The following is a 17,831-nucleotide window of genomic DNA, read 5'->3' as shown; positions in this document are numbered from 1 at the left end:
ACTTACACTCCTGGTCCTATGCCACCCACCAAACTACACCTCTCTGTAGCAGGTTGGAGAGAGGTGGACAGATGGCTAAATTTGCTCCCTTGGTCCTCGTTCTACATCTTACTGTTGCTTATGCTGTTCTCTCTGCAGTGTGCCATCAGGTCTGTTAAAGACTGGACTGGTAATTATAGACAAATATGGATTGTCTATTTTCTAGTTCAGCCACTTGATTTTACCTCTTAGGTTCTTTTCTGCTGAGTTGTATCATTGACTGGCACTTAACCCATAAAATGTTTAGCTTTATTAAAATGACCCGAATTTTTTTTTCAAGACAGGGTTTCTCTGTGTAGCCCTGGCTGTCCTGGACTCGCTTTGTAGACCAGGCTGGCCTCGAACTCACAGCGATCCACCTGCCTCTGCCTCCCGAGTGCTGGGATTAAAGGCGTGCACCACCACCGCTCGGCTAAAATGGCCCTGCTTTAATGTCTGGCAATCTGTGACATCTCTAGGTTAAAGATACAGTATCTTACTTGATTAAGCACAGGAAAGCAGTGTTCTCATTGGCCAGGTGTTCTGATCATTAGAGAGCCATACTTGGAATATTCTAAACCACCTGTTGTGAGATAGTTGGAACAGAACATACTTTTTGTCATCACTCAGATTTTGATATTCAGAAGAAGCATTAGAATCATAGCATAAAACTGACACATCATCTTCACAAGCATCCTCTAACATGGAGTTGTTTGGGGAGAGAAACTTGTTCTACAATAGGAAATGAGCAGCGAGTGGAATCATGGATATTAGCTGGAACTTCGCGGTACTGCTAGCCAGCGTCAGATGGGCCTCCTCCAGAAAGGCACGGGAAGAAAATAATCAAAGTACAGCTGTGGTCTCCGGACACCTCCTTGGGCTTTAAATGTCAACTGCAGTGCTGACATCCTTTACCATACATACCTCCTTTTCTGATATACCAGAGGCTTACTTCTCACACCTTCGCCTTTTTCCCTGACTGAACACACTCACATGCACATACACACATGCATGCACGCAAGCACACATGCACGTGCTCACACGTTCATAAAAGTAGCACAAATTTATAGAATCATTTAAAACCTGATTTTTATTTTCCAACAACTCATGATGTATGTACTATTTTTAAATCCAGATGAAATGGCTTACCATCAGTAAGAAACAGACAATGCCACCATCTGTTGTGGTTAATTTAGAAGTAGGGCCTAATAAATGTTTATTATTAGCCCTATAATTATTATTATGGTGCTTTTTTCTAACCTGCTATCAATCAATAAAAACACAGACACCTGTTATATTTTAAAATAGCCTTGGCTCACCTGCTGCAGGGGAGATATTAATCCCCTAACTACCTCCCATATTGGGGCGAGTATCCCATACCCTGCCCCAATCCCATGCCATCTGTATCTAATAATTTCTATCGAGCTACCTCTCGTCCATAATACCAAATACTTGCTAATGCTCTTGATTTGGGCCAAATCCTCCATCCACCTAACCCATAGCATGGCCTTCCTCCTCCTCCTCTTCCAGTCTCTCTCCTCCTCCTCCCAAGATCCTTCACTCCCCAGCCTGTGAACCTTTGCCACGCCTACCTTCTTCTGTCCTTGCCCAGGTATCAAGTTTTTATTGGTCAAAGAGGGAGGCAATGATATAAACATCATTTTGGGGTCCATGAGTGTCTGCTCATTTGGGCAGCAACCAGATCTTGGGGACAATAATTAACATTAAAATACATAGCACCAGACAAACCCCCAACAACCATCCCTCTGCAAATACTTTGAATTTAACAAATACTGCTTGTGACATGCTACCAGGTCTTTCAGGGGGTGAAGTGAATAGCTATCTCAGATTCTAAGCAAATGATTGCTTTCCATTTTGAACCACATTATTATGGCTCCTTATCAGCGTCTCTCTGATTAGGGATTTTTGGATCACAAGTCTAACTTATATACACTTCATATCATCCCAATAACAGTGGAAGGCTCTTAGGATGCACACTAACTTCATAAAGTTAACGATCCTTTTTATTTATTTAGTAGTTGAATTGTTTGAATTCCTAAAATTTAATCTTAAAACAATAACACGAATTTTATACTATAGGCCTTATCCTCCTGTAATGCAATAAGGAAGTCAAGTCATTAAAAGCTACAGATTTCTTTTTTTCAGGGATCCCAAAGAATCTCATAGCTACGTTATTGGCTGGGGTTAAAAAGAGTAAATGTCAACTGACTCTTTCTTAATCAGGTGCCCGTATTCCCCTCTCAGTCTTTGGATCCTCATATTAAAGCACTATCATCCATACCCTGACGTATGCCCAACAGGGCCCCTGTCCCAGAGGCTCTTACATACAGCCTTCCCTGAGTGTTCATTGGCAGACCATCCTTACAATGCAGCGATATGTCTTGTGCATCATTTGAGTGACAGGCACAATGACCTCCGCACCACTTGCTAAAATTTCACAGAGTGTCACCAACATGGAAAAGAGTCAAGACATGTTGCTAAGTGAATGCATTTATAATTATGCTCAGCTCCATCACTCCTTCCTAAGAAACCCTTTAGCAGCACGTGTCTTTAGAAGCCCATCAGTCACATGGGTTAGCAGAAGGAAACGGGATTGACATTCTTTGTTTATCTATTCACCATTGTTTTGTTTTGCATACTGGAAAGATTATGGGCTATGAGTCAGATAGATTCAGATTTAAATCCCAGCACTGGCATTTACTACTCTGTAAACACTGACATATTACCTACACTTCTTAGTTCTTAATTTCTTCCTGTATGAAATGCAATAAGAACCTTCTTGCAGGATGATTTGCAGGATTAAGATAATACAAATAAAGCTACAGGCACAGACTGGTCTCCCAATCACTTGTAAATCTCATAGCCTCATCTTTACTTCTTTATAATGTCAGTTTGCCCAGGAAAAAAAGTACTTCTGGTCTTGATGGGTTTTTGCAGGAATTCTTTCATAGATCTATGGGCCTTCTAGCAATGGCAACCCCTTAAGTGTTTCATTTTTTTTTTTACAAGGAATATAGTCAAGACATTCCCAATAACTCTATACTTGTGCTCATTAAACCCCCCTTATTTATAATGCATTTCCTATTATAAAATTATAAATTCTTCATTATAAAATAAATGCTATACATTTTCCATTATAGCCCCTCACACAGCATCTATATTCTAGAGTACAAAGTTATTTAGAGATTTTTAAAAATTATTCATAGTTATCATGTATGTATTCCAGCTGATAGACATTAGTGTTATAATATCCTCAAGATTCCTAATAGCTTCTATGACACCTGCTTGGAAACTTTTCCTAAATGTGGCTATGTGGCATAATTCTTACTCAGGATCATACTGATAACCAAAATTTCATTTTAAGTACTGTCATCAAAATCATCATCAAGACCTTTGATTTCTAGAGAGACTATATTGTGTGCTGTCTCAAGAGTCTCTCAAAATCAAGAAAAGAATGACTCTAAGGAAAAGAAGGCAGGCAGTACCCTGCCCTTGTGAAGACTGGTGTACACAGGCTAGCATGTTGGGCTGTGGCTCAAAGAAGGTACAAAGTGGCCTAACTCTTCTTCTCTTTAAGTGGTTCTGGTACAAGTAGAGCGTTCACTGGATGCCCTGTTGTGGCCATACCAAATTAATCACTTGATAGTGGACAATGGAAACCAGACTTAATTTAGAACAGACCCTGCAGTATCTGCAGTTAGATATTAGCCTTCAAATTGAGTGGCTTCTTAGCCAAACTTGTTTATCAGGATCTAATGTCTTGGTCCTTATTCCTCATTTGCAAAATTATTTGAATACACACTGAGCAGCATATATACCAACATTCAATATCACAGTGATTACATAGACAATTTCTTTAGTATGATTAGGCACAGAGCAGAGGAACTTTTCATGTTAGATCCATTTTCAGTACACCCAACAAGGGTTCCAAAAAAGCATCCATGGCACTTCCAACCTGCCCAAAAGCAGGCACACTGCCATGGCCTTCACTCTAGGGCCACCTTCAGCATCAGATGGGCTTTGAATTCTACGCTTCTCCACATACTATAAAAGTAGCACTTTAAAATATCAGTTTATCTGCTTACACTGACTCCAATGGACAGTAAGAGATGTGAGGTTAATCTCAGTAACTGGGTTGATACCACTAGATATTAGCTCTAATCAGACTAAATATCTTTGTCCCTATGCCACTGTTTTGGAACAAAGGTCTCCTTAGTCCTAATTGCAAGTATTTCACTAGGGCAAGTTTGCTTGGCAATCAAACAGTCATCCAAACCATCATAATGCCTCAGAAAGCATCTACGAAACAGACTATCTGTATTATCTCCCTTGTGTCTGGACCTCCTCCAAGAACCAATTTAGTATTGCTTGTCCTTGTTCAAGAAAAATCAGATTTCTAGATGTATGTTGAAAAAAACAGTTTATTTTCTAATTCTTTTTTTTTAAAAAGTCAATGATGACCTCCCCACTATGAACTGTGCATGTGTGTGTCTGTGCATGTGTGTGTGTGCATGTGTGTATGTGTATGTATAAATATATGTGTATGAGTGTATAGGTATGTGAATGTGTAAATATATTTATGTATATCTATGTTTGTATGTACATGTACATAGAGGTATGTGGTAGTATGAGTGTGTGTGTATGCATATGTGTGTATGTGTATAGGTATATATGCACATGTAGTGTATGCTTGTATGTATATATGTGTATGTATGTGTACAACTGTGTTGTTTGTGTATGTACATGCATGTGTTTGTGTGTATACCTGTGTGCACATCAATGTCTTTGTGTCTGTATGTATGTGTATGTATGTATGTGGCTGTGTAATTTTTATGTGTGTGGATATGTATATATGTATATATGTATGCATGTATGTATGTATGTATGTATGTATGTATGTATGTATATCTGTCCATGTACGTGGGAGGTGATGAGTTTAGGACAAAACAGAAATTACTATATTAAATTAAAAGGAAAGCCAAGAGTCAGAGGAGTAAACTAATGCCATCTAAAGACAGCAATGGAAGTCTAAATGTGAGGAAAATTATACACCAAGCCTAAGCCTTGACAGGTAAAAGTAGAAACAAGAAATGTGATCAGGAGATGAAAGAACACTCTGAAATAGTACAACACTAGAAAGGCAGTCTGTCTGAGATAACTGCGGAGACTCAGTAAACAGAAATAAGCTTAGAGGGGGGATGGTGAGTGGGTGCTCTGAGCAATCACGAAGCCCTCTCGCTGGCAAACCCAGCTCAGCTTTACCAGCGCAGGTTAATGGGCCCTATAAATGAGGCAGGCTTATTCCAGTGCCAGAGGCAGGATGTTAATTGCCTGGCTGCAAGCAGTCTTTGGACACAGTGTTGAGCCTTCGACATGCTACAAAGCAAAGATGCCCGAGCTTCTCTGTGGCACTGGCTGCCAGCCATGCCCAGATGATAGGAGGAGACCATGAAGGATTTGGATGTTTAAATCCCATCCTCTCCCTCTCTTTCTCTTCCCCAATTTTATTCAGTAGTTCCTCCCACATTTGGACAGTAAATTAGGAACCATCTCTAGTGCAGACAGAATGAGTGGTGACTTGGGATGAAGCTTGCACATACTTGAGAAAGACAGTAGGTTAGCAGACAGGCTACCAGATAAGTGGCCATTCTCAGTGCCTACGAACTTCGTACATAATAGACTAGTCATTTTCTTTAGTGGTTCTGACTGTACACAGACAGTGGATGTCAGCAGGTCACTACTGGAACAGTCAAGTGTCTAAGAACAAGGCAGGGAGGTGCCTGTTCTTCCTCATAGTCTTCAAATCCCTCTGGCCTGACGTCACAGCTTCGCTGTGGTACCTGGGTCATGTGACCTGCTGGCAGCACTCTTGCCAATCCACTTAAGCCACATAAAGATCACTCATAAGGCTGAATATCTGCTTTGAGTCAGAAGATTCACAGTTATTAAATCTTTCAGCAATTTCTTTTCTTTTCCCTGAGTCTTGGCAGCGGTGCTTTGCATTTCACGGAACAATGTTTTCTCCATTACATAGCTCCAGTATTCTTAAAAAGAGCTGGTGACATGGAAATCCCAGAAGATATTTGTATCCTAAGATGCAGTGTTCTCAGGAGAGCTTCCAGATGCAGGCTATAACTCTGAAAGCCCGGAGGGTCTTGAGTTCTTTCTCATACTTGAAGTGTTCAAGATGGAGTCCTGGTTTTGAACAACGTCAAAGAGGAACAGTCACTGTCAGCAGACTGACATTGGAGCTGACTTTGAGGTAGCATCATTCATGAAAACTCCATCTGCCCAGGGACCTAGTGTAAAATACGTAGGATTTTATGTAAAAGTAATTGGATGAAAGAAACAGTACGTCTCCTTAGCTGTCCCTAAGGAGCGCGATTCCTTCAAGGAAACACTGTAAGTGTAAGCATCGAGTCTGTGAGTGCTTTCAGAGAGCACTGATTGTTGGCAAATCTCTAATGTGTTGATTTATGCAGCTCCTAAAAAAAAAATCAGGGCCATGATCATGCTTCTGTGACCAAAGGGGAAACTGAGGCAGAAAAAAGCTAAGTCAACCAAGGTAACAAACTTAGAGGTCAAGTTTTAGAGAGATTCCTGAGAGTAACACACAGAACTGTCTTCCTGAGCTCACCAGTCAGTTACATCAAAATTTACTATCATCATCATCATCATTTGTGTGTCTACCATGTGGCAGTCAGAGGGCAACTTTGTATAGTTGGTCTTTTTCTTCCATCTTTAACTGGGATCCCGAACTCACAACGCCAGGCTTTTGCTGCAAGACCCTTTAGCCAGCTTGAAGGCCCATAACCAATTAGAGTTGGATAGCTCTATCTATGGCCAACTGCCAACTGCCAAAACATAATGTGGAAAGTTTTTAAATGAAAATTTGAGCATACATCCTATTGAATGTCTACACTTATTAGTAATTTTTCAGCTAGTGTCCAAGTATGTATGACCATTTGAATTCACTGCTTTCAAGTTCATAAGCCGGCCCCAAGTTATTTCCGCAGGTTTACTTACATTAGTGTCTGTTTCTGTTGTTTGGTAGACTTTTTTCCACAGGCTCTCCTGTCAATCAGCTCCACCACACAACCCCCCCCCTGGGGTGGGGGTAGGGGAGTCTTCACAGCAGGAAGGCTGATTGGGTTCTCCTCACCCCCTGGACTTAAAGATACAGAATCATAATAAATCCATAGAGAAAATAGATGAGTGTTTAGCAGGACATGGGACAGGTAGGATAGGAAGATTGCTTCAGAGTTACAGTGTTTTCTTTGGGGTAGCAATCTGGCATTAAAGAGCAGTGGTAAGAGCCTAGTGTTTTGAATGCACTAAGAGCCACAGAGTGGGGCACTTTAAAATGGCTGAAAGGCTGACTCTTGACCATTCTAATTTTATCTCAGTTAAGAATAAATAGAAAGAAAAAAAGAAAGAAAGAAAGGCTAGGGTTTGTATGTTTCTCTCTCTCTCTCTCTCTCTCTCTCTCTCTCTCTCTCTCTCTCTCTCTCTCTCTCTCTCCCCGTGTGTGTGTGTGTGTGTGTGTGTGTGTGTGTGTGTGTGTGTGTGTGGTTTTTCTGTTTTGTTTTCTCCTTTTTTATAGTCTTGTCCAACCCTGACTCAAGAAGCCCCATGAGACTCCTGTAATCTTCTAGATAAAGAGATTTTTTTTTTATAATGTAAGCATTACTCAGCTTTCTTTTACTCCCTGACTTCATTAACTATCCACTTTTGGAAGCTAGCATTCCACCAAAACCACACCTAAGATGTTTTTGTATTGCAATTTTTGCTTTGTTTGTGGCCATATTTGTTGTTGTTGTTGATGATGATGATGACGGTGATGATGATGATGTTTTGTTTGGAAGCAAGGGCTCACTCTGTATGGAGAGCAGGCAGCCCTACATACTCTGTAAAGCAGGCTGGCCTCAGACTCAAAGCCATCCTCTTGCCTTAACCTTTCAAATGCTGAGATTTCAGGTATGAGTCCTGGGTCCACCAAAGTTTTAAACAGTGGCTTTCAAACACGTTCTCCACAGTTTTTGGCCCTTTCCCATTAGAAACCAGAAGATAACAGCATTCCCACATTAATCACTGGCTGGATTTAGTGTCTATACGTCACAAAACAGAGCAGAAATGACCCAATATGATAAGAATGGGAGGGAGTGTTGTGGCTTCCTTTGCAAGACCTAGTTGCCTGGGATAAGGACACTTGAGTAGCAAATAAAGAGGCCCACCAAGTGAATCACCGAAACCAAAGTCCTTTCATAAAATGCAATTGAGAGAGCAACTCTGCCTTCAGCTCCAGGCAAGGATCCAGGTGGGTTTTAGCTGCACACTCAGTCTACGTCAGCTAGCAGCATCTAGCTACACCTTTGCTGGACCCCTCCCAGGGCTGGCACCTGTGTAATGCTCTAATCCAGTTCATTTTACAGGGATTTGTTGTGCAAGTAGATAACCTAACATGACTGTTCTCTATGAGCTTCCTCCCCTCCACCGCTGTTCCTTCATTTTTTACACCATCACTTTCTTGTCTGAACTCTTCAAATCAACAGCTTTTAATTGTCTACTGATTATTCCACAAAGTGAATTAAACATGTCAAATGCAGTGAAATTGAATTTTACAGTGGATAACTATGTACCCACCACTTAGAGTCTGATCATTTACAGATCCTGCCTTCGCACATCTCTATCTGTCTACTCATCTCTTCTTCTAATCACCAATCCATTCTTTTTTTTTTTAAGGCATCTCAAAGTCAATTGCAAATCATCGACCCTCTACCATAAGGATCTCAGTAAACATGGCAGCATATATGTTTTTATACTCATTTGTGGTATTTTTCTCTCATTTGAAGAAAAACAAACACAATGAAATAAGTGAATTGTCCGTGTGTCTATGGATGGTGACACACCTCCCTGCATGCTGAGCACCTGTGAAGGTGCAGAATGCAGAAAAGTGTAAAAGAGTGAATCTACACTTACTGCCACAGCCTACAAGACGCTGCCTTATAATTCTGCCTCTCTGTCCGTCTGTCTGTCTGTCTGTCTGTCTGTCTCTGTCTCTCTGTCTGTCTGTCTTTCTCTCTCTGTCTCTCTCTCTGTCTCTCTCTCTCTCTCTCTCTCTCTCTCTCTCTCTCTCTCTCTCTCTCTGTCTCTCTCTGTCTCTCTCTGTGTGCCTGATTGTATGTGGCACAGAGTATGTGCTCAACCAACGTGTGTGGGTGTTATCTGAAAGGGGAGAGGGGACAGCATAAATTGGCACTGCCGAGCCAGAACACAATGACACTTGGAAACCTCAAGAAGCCAGAAAAAGGACAGGGGAGGTGCTGTCTGTTCTTTCTCTATACAAAGCCCCTTGAGAAATAGTTTGTCCACTGAAATTACCACGGTGTACGGATGGTTTTTAAAAAAAAAATGCTTATGAACAGCGACTTGTTTCCCACAGAACTCACCAGATGACCCGGACTGTTAGGCATTACTGAAATCGCCACTTGGAAAAACCTGTTATTTCCTTCCCTTGTAACAACCCCTTGTCCTAAGCATTATGACCAGTAGTACATGCAGCAGCGACTGTGATGCTTTGCGGCAGCATTTTAATAGCCTTTGAGAGGCTTGTGAGACAAAGATAGCTTGTAAGTGGGAAAAAAAATGAAGAGCATTCTTAGGTTTTAGGAGGGAACTGATAAGAGAAGGGGACAGTTGTGCCCCTGTCCTTCCAAGGACCCAGCTGGATGTCAGATCTACCTATGCTGTGAACCAAGCACTCTGCTTGCCTTCTGACTCCTTCCGTTGCCCCCAGCGTGTCACGGTACTAGCTGACAGGAGATTGCTCACATCAGTTCCTTGAAATTGCCTGTGCGCGAGCAGGCCTAGATTGTTTTGTTTCGTTTTGTTTTTCCTTTTGGCTTTTCTCTGTATTCTCTCCCTGAGCTGCTCTCCTTATCTCTCACCCCTGTCTAGTGCGCTTCCCCTCAACACATTTTCTTCCAGCTCTTTGGCCCTTCGAATGTATTTCTCCTCTCATCACCTACCTCGTTCACGCTGGCTCTCGCATCATTTTATCTGTACCTTCTCTCTCTCTCTCTCTCTCTCTCTCTCTCTCTCTCTCTCTCTCTCTCTCTCTCTCACACACACACACACACACACACACACACACACCCTTCTTCTTCTCTTCATGTTCTTTTTTTGCCTTGCACACTCTCAATCTCTTGCCAAACACCCACTTTTCCAACGCATACCCATTTCCATTCTCCTGGCAGCTAACCCAGCGTGTGCAAACTTTGTGAAAGGGTACCTTTCCTCTTTCCTATAAACCCCAGTCTCGCTCTTTTGCAGCAGACGGAAGAGACCGGATTTTCAACCGTGAAGGTTGCCCAGAGCTGTCTAATTTGTCAGCCTGGTTCCACCTGCCATATGCACACAGCCTGAAGCCCCATGACAGCCCTCATTTTCTAAGGTGAACTCTGGCCTTTGCCCTCTGACCCTTTTGTTCACATTCTGTTATTGCACAGGGACAGAAAACACAACCCACTGGTACCTTATTACAGTTTTAATTTCCCGAGTAGTTCCACCGCCTCATTTTCACCTTGAGCATCCCTCTCCCTCCACAAGAGCTCTCCTCTGCTGACTGTGAAACAGTCCCGAGAATCATATTTGCATTCTCTCTGAGACTGGGATCAATGCTGAGATGAGACTGCTTTAGGTATTTTATTTTATTTTATTTAGTTCTTCTACCCTTCTATGATTCAAGATGCATATAGTAATTAGCATATGCATCTAGCAATTAGCATATAGCTATCTTTAAACAACCAATATAAAACACGTAAATGGCTATAGGACTCGTATGTAATTTTTAAATTTTTCTGATGTCTTAATATCGTTGTTTCCTCTACTGCTGTGACTCACAGTCCTTTCAAATGTGGGCCAACTAGGAGGGCAGGGGCTGCTGGTCAAACCGCCTGCTTTCTAAATGTCCCCCCCACCCCCGCCATGCTGGCTCCACTTTGTTTTGAAACTATAGTTTAAGGATGAATGGCAGTCTTCTTACACATCATGCCGCCCCCTTGTCTATTTTTAAAACTAATTTATCTTTTAAAAAATTTTAAGCAAATGACTAGAAAATTCAATGAATACATCACTACAGAAACTAACTTAGCTGATGTATGTATGAGCAACACGCTTGTAGAACTGCATTTAAAACATCTCCATGGAGCACAAGATGACAAGCAGGTCCCCACACCTGGTCCTTCTGGGCTTCTTACACATCGTAGACTAGAGTTGAAACTATCTTTTGAAACTATATCATTTTTATTTCAACTTCTAGCAATTAGCAGACACCTCACCTATATTCAATAAACTCATAAAATCAATAAGTCCAACCTCACTGATCAGTCTAATCATTAGTCATCACTCTCATTTCGCACTTCAGAGCTCTTGGAAGGAAATCAGTGACTATCCACCGAACACACTGTTGTTCTTGCTTGGCTCCCCGTCCCTTAACAGTGTGATAGTGACCAGTGGCTTGAGAAGGAGAGGCAGGTAAGAGAATAAAGGCTGTTTAAACCTTTGGGGAGGTGGGTAGAGGCTTTTGGGGTGAGTGGACCAGAGCTAAGGTGCTGGGAATGCCTTATTGGCACAAAGAGGAATTTCAGGTGCTTGTTGGACATGACTTTATAATGAGAACAACAAACACACACACACACACACACACACACACACACACACACACACACACCCTTCCTACCACATTCCCCTTATGATCTTATGGATCTTGGTATGTTTAAGAATAAGTTATTTTTATTAGGGGAAAATCATTTGTTACAGTGGCTGATTTCCGTGGTGTAAACATTCCAACCACAACCAATTTCAAACTGTCAACAGGGTATCACTGAACCCGGAGCTCAGAAAAGATAGACTCAATTAGCTCTTACAAGGAGGTGCGTATGAACTAATGGCAGAGTACCAGCACACGCTATTCACTCATTTGTTGTCTGCTTATTAAGCACTCAGTGTATTCTAGGTTGCGTTACCAAGATACTATAGGGAACACAACTGGCCTGATCTCTTCTCTTATATTACAACCTAATTGGAGGATTAAAGCCACTTCCTTGGGAATCCAATTTAGTTTTGTGCTTTTGTTATGCTGCATATAAGTTGCTTGTATGTCATTTGTCCTAAATTATAAATTCTCTCTGAATGGGCCCTTCATTTGAGCCCCAGCATAACTAGCCAGTGCTTTACACCATGGCGGGCTTTGGAAATATTTACTAAAAAGAAATAAATGGACAAATATTGACTTGTTTGCTTTCAAGGGGCCCAGCAGGGCAGTAGGAATTGGGAACGGAATGGAGAGAAAACCCACAGGCCCTGGCTTCCTCCCTCGGGTCCCTTCCTGTCCCACGTGGATGATCTCATTACACAAGTCAAGCGTTTCCAACCCTAACCCTCCTCCACCATCCAGTTTCAAATAAAAATGAGTTACACAGACCCCAGCCGCACTACTTTACGAGTCCCAGCAATTGCTACCGTGCATCCTTAATAGTGGCGTAATCAAAAGTTATGATGCATTTTTCTGTAATCACAAGAAATGATACCACTTAGTGCTAAGTAAAGCCAGTTCCCTACCACACAAGAAGGCAAAAGCATTTCCATTTTCATTTTGAAACGAGTGAGTCAGAATCAATTTGGTAAAGCAGTTAACAGCAACTGTGCGCCCTTTCCCAGCGCATAACAGGTACAATTTTCTTTTAACAAACAGCCGAGCAGAGGTCTCTGTTGCTGGATTAACATGGTGTGCTCAAACCTTGCGACCATTGTGTATTTAAATTGGGTAATAGAGACCATCACACAGACGCCAGTATGAATCTCCAGAAGCAGACCAATTTGCCAGGCCCCAAGCATATCTTTAGAGAAAATATAAATGTGAATGTGCTGGGAAGGAGGGCTTTCGGGGGAATTTCAGCACACTACAGTCTCAAAGTGTGTCCCGCATGCCTCTGTGTGAGCAAAACCCAAGCTGCAGAAGGAAAGAAACATCTTTATTTTGTAAAAAAAAAAAAAAAAAAAAAAAAAAAGGATCTGTGCACTGAATTTCCTCGCTCTTCCTCCCCAAATGAGCACGTCAGCTAAAAAGAAAGAAGTGTTAAATTTTAATTGGGCTTAGAAGACTAACTTTCTTCAGTATTTTACACACACACACACACACACACACACACACACACACACGCCCTCTCTTTGAACCATAGAGATACCTGACAAAGTGTATTTGTCTAATGTAGTTATGTATCCATATGAACTTGAATTTTAACAATGAAACATTAAATTGTCACCATAGTACATGTTTCGTGTCTTTTTTCTTCTCCCCCTCCTTGGTCCCTTCCTCCTATTTCTTCCTCAGCCTACTCCTCTTCTTCTTACTTCTTTTTCTCTTCTTTTGGCTTTTTGAGATAGGCTCATGCAGCCTAGATTAGCTTTGAAATTGCTAGAGCGAAGGCTAGCCTTGAAATGCTAATAATTCCCCTGCCTCTATATCCCAAGCACTGAAATTTCAGGTATGCTCCACCACACATAGCTCTGTCTTTAATAGAAAACAATACTAAAAAGCATGTGCATGCATAAACATGCAAACGTTTGGGTGTTTTCAGAAGAGCTACTGGAACAGTGAAAAAAATCATGTTCTCAGAAGGAATTGGCATTTTGGCTTTGTGGTTTCCTCACAATTTATTTGTTTAGTCAAAGGTTTAAACAAGAAAAGTATATTGAGATTGTTAAATAATATCCCTGATACAGAGTGTTGTAGGGTCATACCAGAGTCTTTATGGTTATTCAACAAAAACACCTGCATAGTAATACTTTTTAGGAACGGGACATTAAAATAATCAAAATATAAATGCTAGACGTGAACGTTGGTTCAATAAGGCAATGTCCTACTCTCTTGTTTTCCAGACTTGAAATAAGTGCTTCCCAAATTTCCACTGAAGCTGGTGTTGGAATCAGTATAACAGGGTTGAGAGTGGGAGACCCAGTTAACGGGGTCCCAGGGAAGCTATGCATTGATCAAGATAAATAAAGTCAATGAGAAACCTGTAGCCAAAACACACATGAAAGAAAATTAACAAGAACCCCGCTTTTATTCCTGTGTGAGAGTTACGCTTTTCTGGCTAGAGCCCCACAGATCTAGTTTTATTTCATTCAGCAAAGGGGTCACTATGTGGTAGGCTGTGGTTTGCAGTCGTAGCTGGGAAAATGACACAGTCGGCAGAGTGCCTACCACACAAGCTTGAGGACCTGAGTCGGAACCCTGGGACCTGCAGAAAAGACACATGCACTCGCACGTGTACATACACCCAAACACACACACACACACACACACACACACACACACACACACCTTTAAAAGTAGAATTTAAAATGGGAACAACCTAGCGAAATTGTCTAATTGAACAAGATGCCAAAAATATCCTGCTTACAGGAGAGTGAACTGAGAGGTGCAGCCATGAACGTAGTGGGGAAGGGTATGGGAGCTTCAGTGTCTTCTTACCTTCTTGTCTCACCACAGCCTGTGGAGATTATCTGGTGCTGGGAGGAGCCTCACCCACAAGTCTGGGCAAGATCTTCTGCAGTGGTGCACATGGAGGCTGAAATCCAATCACGCTGACTTCACTGGTCCCTGGCATGGCATAATCCTCACAAACGCAAAAGTCTCTTTTCTGATCACCCGGCCACACTGTGTGAGCTGTGCAACAGCATATCCACTACAGAGTAGTTCTCTTTTTTGGTTGGAGTATTTTAAAAGCCATCCATAGTTCTTTTCCCATGCCTACAATGCTCAGGAAAATATTATAAACAATATAGCCCGATGTCCCATCCTTTCCTCTTCCAAACCCATGTGTGGGCAACTGAGCACTGGGACAAATGAACAGAGAGAAGGAACATACAGAAAGGGATAACACAGAAATAAGCTGTTAGACTATTTAACCATTTAGCAAATCCTCTGCGTGTGTGTGTGTGTGTGTGTGTGTGTGTGTGTGTGTGTGTGTGTGTGTGCGTGCGTGTGTGTTTACACATGCATGCGCCTAAGTCTGTGTAGATGTAGAGGACAGAATCAAGTCCGGGGCTCTCTCCCTGGATCACACTCTCACTTCTCTTTTTGAGACTGATCCTCTCACTGAGCCTGAAGCTCATGTGTTTAGCTAGCCTGGCTGCCCAGCAAAGTCCAAAGACCCTTCTGCCTCATCTTCTTGGAGAGTACAGGAGTCTATGGCTGTGCTCAGCTGTTGGGGGTGGAATTCAGAGTCTCATCTCTGGGCAGCAAGGACTTTAGCAATCCAGGCAACTTCCCGATCCCCATCTAGAAAATTCCTTTTCATTGTTTCCATTTATTTATTCTATTTTATGTGTATCAGTGTTTCGTCTACATGACTGTATGATCACCACATATATATCTAGTGCCCTGTATCTCAAAGAAGAGCATATAATCCCCTGGAACCAGAGGCAATGGAGGTTGTAGGACATCCCCATGTCTGTTCTGGAAACTGAACCCACGTTCTTTGCACTACACACTGTTCCATGGCCCCCTCCCCAAAGCCCATTTGACAACTCTTATTGTATGGCTGTGGTATGCATGCACATGACACTGGCTAGTGACTGAGAGAAACCATAACCACCTGTCTCCTTCAGAGACTCCCTGTAGCCTTGTCTGTAGTTATGGCTTCTCTGGATGTGCCCAAATGGAAGAGAAATAGGAACAGGAATCAGCATTTCCTGACCAACTGTTACAGGCATGGCTCCACATCAAGTTCTTTTTAAATATCTCCTTAGTCACAGTCAAGTCAATTGGCAATTGATGGTTCTTCAACATGCAATTCTGATATTAGATTTAGCTAAGCAAATCAATAAAAGATTGAGTGGGCACTACCAAGTTCCTCTGGTCCTCTGGCCTTAGCCAACTGAATCTAGGGTGCAGGTTGTTTGAAAATTACTAGGCTGCTGCCCACAGTGAACACTCTGGAGTTGGCAATCAGAGGCCAAGCAGAACAGTGGAGGAAGAAGCAGTTTGTCCATTTCATATCAACAGCCTAGTAACAAACAGCAGCTAAGCACAGAGTGCAGGCATGGGATGCTGACTAGAGCTTTGGACCTAAACAGAAATGTCAGGGCAAGGATGGAGATAGGTGGCAAGAGATTCCTTCTGATCCTTTTCTTCTTCCTAAATCCGTCTCCATGGATACCCTTTAAAAAATATCACTGGATGAAATTCAAAGCGGACACTAGATTTTGAAATGCGGGATAGGGACGTATTAGGCTCGGAAGCGTAGACTTTTATAGCTGGAAAGAATCAGTGAGACCCTCGAGGCAAGTTCTCCCAGCGTGTCCTGGGGAGATCTCCTGTCTCAGGGCCTAAGTGGTTTGACAAGGAGAGACTCAGCCGGCACAGAGAAAAGGGACTAGGCAGGGGCTAATTTTACTGTCTTTCCTATATTAAGATTTTATTTAATGCTTTCTTTAGCAAAAAAAAGAAAAAAGTCTTTTATTAAAAGTGTGGCATCAGCTCTTGTTTTTACAAAGTCTGTTGTACTCATTTAAGCTAGGGAATCATGCCCAGGGACCCGTGAACTGATGACAGTGACTCTGCTCCCCTGACTCTGGGGTAGTCACCACCACACCAGGCTGCCTCTCGTTTCGCAGCCTAATTCCCTGTGAGATGGCTTAATTAAAACTGTGGCCATTTTGGTTTTAATCTTGAGACTCTAATTATTTTATGTTAAATATCTTCGTGGCTAATAAAAATGAATTATACGTATAAATACAACATGAAGTTTAAATAATATTTTAAACAGTGTTTGGATCTTCTGTCTTTCCAGCTCCATGGACTTGAGTATTTTAATCTCCAGCTGCCTCTGCAGATAAAGCTGCATGCCTTTCTTCAGTGTAAAGACCTAAGAACCTTCTCCAAGGTCAGGGTGTTACTTTATATGAAGAAAACTCTTCTCCTAAACAAGCCAAGCATAATTAGCTCATGTTTTTATTATTATGCTAGACTTTATGTAGAAGTGATAAGCAGTGACAGTGGATTTCTTTCTAATCCCTTCCCAGCCAACTCTGGTCCTGCCATAAACCTCCAAGAAAAAAAAAAGTCTGAAACCACAGGAACCCAACATTGCATTTACCACCCCGGGTTTTATGCCCTTTGTTGCAGACACAAAGGAAGAGGAGCTGAAGCTACAAGGCTTACGGGGTCTTAGCATTCCTCCTGGTCTGGTAATATCTCCCCCGGCAGGTCTTAAACAATAAACATATATGCTTCTGTCCAACGCTGTTAAGGCACCTCACATTTATGATTATCCTACTAAATCTTCACAAGGACACAAAGCAATGGCTATGAACCATTATTCGTTCTATACTATAAGAGCAGAAATGAGAGGCATAAAGATTGATTTGCCCCGAGTCATTCAGAATTCAATCTAGGCTACTGGAATCCAGAGCCCAGAAAAAGCAACCTGGAGACACAATGTAGATGCAACTCAATGGCCTGACTTAGAAGTCAGATCTAAGGAAATGAATAAAGACATTGTCTAAAGGATCTGTTTAGGATTTACACACTCATGGGCACATACACACATACACACACACACACACACACACACACACACACACACACACACATGATGGAAGCACATGGCATTCTCTCCTTGGTAAGACTTGACTTCCCATAGGCAGTCTGGAAGGAGAACTGAGAGTTGAGGAGGGAGAATAGAAGGAGCAGGTATCAGTTCAGATGCTCAATCCAGACTCCC

At 42.0% G+C, this 17,831-nt stretch overlaps 1 long non-coding RNA gene across 1 annotated transcript in view; it reads right to left on the bottom strand.

Moving 5' to 3' along the window:
- Positions 1-7,199: 7,199 nt before the first annotated feature.
- The window catches only part of LOC311595076, a 77,150-nt gene continuing 66,518 nt past the window's right edge, over positions 7,200-17,831 (bottom strand). The window contains exon 3 of the long non-coding RNA XR_014778307.1: positions 7,200-7,209. This is a non-coding gene — a long non-coding RNA (uncharacterized lncRNA). The remainder of the gene's footprint in view (positions 7,210-17,831) is intronic.

This window comes from Acomys minous (assembly GCF_964271855.1).
Source record: "Acomys minous genome assembly, chromosome: 1".
Classification (NCBI taxonomy): Eukaryota; Metazoa; Chordata; class Mammalia; order Rodentia; family Muridae; genus Acomys; species Acomys minous.
The sequence above is the reverse complement of the archived record's forward strand: the minus strand, read 5'-3'. Positions and strand labels throughout refer to the sequence as shown.